Source organism: Squalius cephalus (assembly GCF_949319135.1).
Source record: "Squalius cephalus genome assembly, chromosome: 7".
NCBI classification, from domain to species: domain Eukaryota; kingdom Metazoa; phylum Chordata; class Actinopteri; order Cypriniformes; family Leuciscidae; genus Squalius; species Squalius cephalus.
In genome coordinates, this window is record NC_137128.1 from 34,437,930 (window position 1) to 34,443,929 (window position 6,000).

The 6,000-nt window shown below is 37.2% G+C and overlaps 1 protein-coding gene across 1 annotated transcript in view; it reads right to left on the reverse strand.

Annotated features, from left to right (window-relative positions):
* The window catches only part of insra (insulin receptor a), a 61,180-nt gene that overhangs the window by 21,503 nt on the left and 33,677 nt on the right, over positions 1 to 6,000 (reverse strand). The window lies entirely within an intron of this gene.

The following is a 6,000-nucleotide window of genomic DNA, read 5'->3' on the forward strand; positions in this document are numbered from 1 at the left end:
AGGGAAACATGTCAAGCTATGTACATTTACATATAAAAGCACAAATTATTCACTGCAATGTATTATGTTTGTTCTGTAAATTTGTTTAAATCGTTCTTATGAGGTGAGACTACTTTTCTAGGTGGGTCAAAGTGATTCCAGCAAGTGGGGTTTAGCCATGTGAAACTAATAAAAAAATCAAATACATCTTCATGTCTCTTCCTGGTATCCTTTTGTGGATTTCATGTGAAAATAACCAGGTATTTTTTAACTTTTAACTTTGCACAGATTCTTCCACATCAGTCTCATAGATAACATGTGTAAATGTTTAAAGCTAAAGTGTGTCATGTTTCCTCTTATCCCAGCTTATTTAGCAGTGAGAGTTATAAGAAAGTTATATTTAGGTAGATTTTTCCATAAAAGTGTAAACACTGAGGCACTATCAACACATTCAATCAATTTGTTTAACCACCCCGATCAGCCCCGCACAAGAACACTGGCTTAACTATCACCATGAGTTTGGAGAGGAACTATCAGTTTGTCCAACCAATGGAAGATGGGGGAGTGTTTTGTGGAAAGCTAATACAAAATAAATTCGTTATTTTTGCAAAACTGTTATACTGTTATTTAGAATAAGTGTATACTTGGGAAACGGGTGAGGAGTGGTACTGAAACTTGTTAGACTTCTAATGTAAATGCAAACTCTGAAGAATTAATTGCCTGATTATTTTCTGTGGAAATTGACAGATGCTATCAGTACTTCAGTTGTAATATGCCTTTAAGTGTTTTCTCAGTAACTCAACTCTACAGTCATGTCCTAACTTGATGTAACACTAGGTTACAATTGTAAATATTAAAACAATGACAAAATGGCCTACTCTGATAAGTAGCTCCTAAAATGGTGCAACCACATTCCTCTGCCTTTTATGTGCTCTTTATTTCCCTCATACACACACACACAAACCCCTATAAACTCACAGTACACAGAGCAGCACACTGCTGCCAGTTGTTTGACAAGAGTCATCTTGTAAGTCCTTCTCTCCCACCCACTGAAGTCAGTGTTTACATATTTCTTCACCCCCCAACCCCACCAAAATGATAGAGGTGATAGAGATGACAGAGGCCATGTGTGGCACAGGCACAAAAAAAAGAAAGAGGAAAAAACCTGAAGATAACTACAGAAAGATCTAGAGGGTCACAGAGGTCCTTGCGTAGCACAGGGAAGAGAATCTATAGTGATCTACAGATTCCTACAGAATAACTGTATGTGACTTTACTGGCCTCTTTCTAACAAAGTGACCTGCAAGCTCGTCTCTGAGACAGCCTGTTAAAAATAAATCACGCATGGCTAGCTGGAGCAAGCGCTAAAGTTGTACATTTGAAGTTGAACGCGCACACAATCTCCCTCTCACAAACATGCACAGATTAGTTGAGTTGCAAAGTGAGCAGAGTTGTCTTGCTCTGAAAAAAAAAAAGTTTCACAATTATGTGCCAAGTTCCTAGAAATAGACTCTTTGAGTCTGTGAAATGGCTTTGAAAAACTATCATATCATTTTCAAGAAAAAATGACTAAATTAAATTTTAAATTTAAATTGAATGACTCTTAAAAAATGTAATGTTGCGTATCCATCAAATAAAAAGTACCTTGGCTTAAACACATGTAGTGTAAACATCGTAATCATTATTTTCGAGTGAAAAACTTTTCTTTTTTTTATATTATGAATTATTCATTCATAAATACCATTGTTTTGGGGGAGCTGTACCATATGACATTTTACAACCTGAACTAAACCATTTCTAACAAATAACAAAAGAAGATTGTACTTAAGGACCATTTTAATTCAGAAATTAAAAACATGCTTATCAATGAACACTTATCAAAGACATTTATAATGTTACAAAAGTTTTAGGCTATATTTCAAATAAATATTTCAAATTAAATATATTTAAATTATTAATAATTTAGTTCTTTTAAACTTTTTATTCATCAAAGAATTGTGAAAAAAATCTATAATTAAAATTATTCAGCAGCACAACTGTTTTCAACATCGAAAATAATAAGTAATGTTTCTTGAGCAGAAAACATTAGAATGATTGAATGATGCTGAAAATTCAGCTTTGCATCACAGGAATAAATGACATTTTAAAATATATTAAAATAGAAAACGGTTATTTTAAATTGTAATAATAATAATTCACAATGTTAATGTTTTTACTGTATTTTTTATTAAATAAATGCAACCTTGGTGAGCATAAGAGACATTTCAAAAACATTAAAGGGGTGGTATAATGCCCCTTTTTACAATATGTAAACTAAGTCTTTGTTGTCCCCAGAGTGTGTATGTGAAGTTTTAGCTCAAAATACCCCACAGATAATTTTTTTCAGCATGTTAAAATTGTTCCTTTTTGAGGGTCAGTAAAAACACGTTGTTTCGTGTGTGTCCCTTTAAATGCAAATGAGCTGCTGCTCCCGGCACAGAGGGCAGAGCTTCAAGAGCTTGTGTGTGTGTGTTAGCAGCTCTGATTACCTCATGCAGACAAGCACTAAAATGTCAGAAACTGTTCTGCCTTTTATGTTTAAACTAGAGTCGGATAATGATGGAGAGACTCAAGAAGTGACAACATGTAGAATGCAACAGGATGTTTCTGAATGGTTAGTTGATGATTTTATGTTGCTGATGTAGAGTTAACTATCTTCAAGTCTTTGATTAGCATATTCTGTCATGATAATCAATAAAATCGCTAGTGTGGGAACTGTTGTAGGATGCCTACAGAGTGACATGCTATTGCATTTGTGTTACGTACTCTATTGCATGTGAAAAGACAGATGCGACAGCTTGAGCAGACTCACAAATGTGCTCTACTACAACAACTCTTCCTCTTCTCAACATGGAATTTACATAAGTTCCCGGGGGCGGGGTTTATGTAAATTATAGGGTTAGTGATGTCACTAACCCGGGAGGAATGTTGTGTAGTCCCTACCAGCCGTTTGTTGTAGTCCTTATAAAACGATTTCTTTAAAAGCAAATATCTTAATTTGAACTTTGAGCGTTGTAACATTGCAGAAGTTGTTTATGCTCAAACAGCAACATTTCACACTAACTAAAGTTAGAAAAGTGAAATCATAATCAACCACCCCTTTAAACAAATCTCGCAACCTCTAACTTTTGATAGTGTGTGAATTGCATTTGAATTTATTTTTGGAATAAATTAATAGATATAACCAAACAATTAGAATCACATCATTGAAATCCATATACGATTGTATCAGCACAACCCATGTACACACACACAAACACTCACCATCAGAGTGGCGCACAAGGAAAGGATATAAATAATGATTTGCATTAAGACACCCAGAGTTCTAAGAACAAGCCAGAGAGGAAATGTGTGTGTGTGTGTCCTAATGGAATATTGGCTCTTGCCAGTGATGTTAACACCACAACTCAGTCGAACACAATCCTGGAGTTGGTTTAGTCCAAAGAAAGGCCAGCAAACACCTTTACTTCCATGACAACGACAACACAAGATGAGGGCTTAAAAATCTCCAGACCTGCCTTATGCATGACAATTAAGTATTCATCTGACTTTTAACCCCATGTTAAAGCCTCTGACAAGTGTTCAGTGATTTAGGCAAACAACACTACACTTTCTAAAATGCTTGGAGGCTTCACTGAAGATTCCAAACACTCCTGACAAGCGCTGACCAACCCGGGGATCATGAAACGCCTGCTAAAAAAAGTAATTTATGTAGTGCTTTGGGGAAATGGAGCGTGCTGAGAAATACAAGAAAAAAAGAACAAAAACAGAGGAAAAGTTGTCATGAAAAGTGAGAGTGCTGGCAGTAATCCGAGCAGCTAAAATGGATTCATATGCAAGTTCAAAACAATTCTCAGTTTTTCCACTAAGGTCTTCAATACATCTTTCCAAAGACTGAAAAGGTGTAAAACAGTGCTGCCTTTCACACATAGATTTTCATTACACATTATGGTATATAACAAGTACGGCAAGTGTATAGCTGTTGTTGTTCACTTCAGTGTCAGGTGACACCAGGTCAGCCAACTCAAGAGCAAAACAACATTACCCTCTGTCCCTTATACATGACAATCCAGGGAGGGCCACCTCACCGCCTGCTGTGAAAAGGAGGGGAAGAGTGGGTGTATGTGTGTGTACACACATGTGACAAACATGGAGGTGCTAAGTTGGAAAAAACAGGCAAGCCACCAAGATTGTGTCAATTGTGTCAAAAAACAATCTTGTTGACTCTAATGCCTTTCCGTGAAAATTCATTATCGTCTATTCTTTGAAAAACCCTATCGTCTCTGCCCCTGTTTTCTCTCCCTCCCTCCTTTCCCTCGCTCTCCCGTTGACAGTGGATATGAGCAAATGTTGTGCACGGCGACTCCTGATCCAGGAGAATCCAGTCCATTTAACAGCCTCAACCGCAGACCCACCCTCAACCTTAACCAATGCGTTTGCTGGCTGTAGAAGGTAGCCATTCAATGTCCTGAATCGTCTGTGAGACAGAGCCTCTGTATGTTAACCCTTTATTGCTCACATGTCTGCAACCTTGGGCAGAAAGACAAGGGGATGGGAAAACACAGCTACAACAGTTAGAAAAACTTGTTCCTCTGCTCTGGAAAGATGTCAGCTCCTCTCCACTTAACAGTAGTACGCAGTACGCTGGGAACTCCTGCAGTCCAGAGCGCTGTTGTCAATTAGTGGTGCATGTTTGATACATAAACTGTGTGGCTAATGTGCTGTTACTTTCATAAATCATAATTTACAATTTTCACATTTCGAATTGTAGAGCGATGTAGAACACCTGTTTTCAACATTGATAATAAGAAATGTTTCTTGAGCACCAAATCAGCATATTAGAATGATTTCAGAAGGATCATGTGACACTGAAGACTGAAATAACGGCTCCTGAAAATTCAACTTCAACATCACAGGAATAAACAACATTTTAACACACACACACATACGCGCGCACGCATATACACTGCACACTATACAATGTTTTTTTGTTTGTTTGTTTTTCGCGGGAGATCAGCAGAAAAAAGTAAAAAAATAAGAAAAAGAATGCCGTTCAAGTGCATGAATAGCGGTTAGCGCTTTGCCTTAATAAAGCAGCATCGAACGGCAATTACACTGAATCATTCTTCTTCAGACCGTTGACTTGTCACCGTTGGAACAGCCTAACATAGAAGTTGCTCGCCATAGAAAAGCATCTCTTCAGCGGACCGAATCACAAGCTGCTATTGTGAACGCACCTCTCCCCTGCTGTGTGTGTTCTGGTGAGAAGACCAACAAGAAGCTGAGCTTGTGACGTGAGGCGCTGTCAAAAACAGTTATATATTTGTGCTTTTATGTATTGTTCATCCAAAGCATCACTGAAATATTTAAATGTTTTTGTTTATTTAAATTAAAAGTTAAGTCCTGTATTATTCTCTCTTACTGTTATATGAAATAATGACATTACAAAGTGAAACTATTGCAGGTGTTTTTCATTGCAAGTTTTTTTTTATCTTTCCGTTTTTATTAAAAAAAAAACGTGGCAGATTTTTTTACGGTTTAAAGGGGGGCACGACGAAAAAAGTTTGAGAACCACTGCTTTAATCAATTAAATGTGTCAGTTTCAAAACACTGATTCAACAATCCATTTGAATTATACAATATAAAATCTAATTTCTTCAAAGTTCCTTCTCTTCGTGTGCAGATCTGAGTGTGACCACATTGCTCATTAGTTTTCATTCATTCATGTTCTAAGCGTCACTCTGCAGGATCTGGGTCATTTTTCAACATTGGGGTGGGTGGCCGCATGTGACTCATTTATCAGAAACATCCGTGTGCTCAGCGGTAGTTCAATTAAGTTCAGCACGAGCAGAAACGCCACCTATACCTATGCCCAGAGACCTGAGTTGGGAAGATAAACTTCCATTAGAATATGCAGAGATTGTGTGTCTGAGAAAGAGACACAGAAAGGGTAGAGTGTTAAAGAGACGAGAGGTGTGTGAA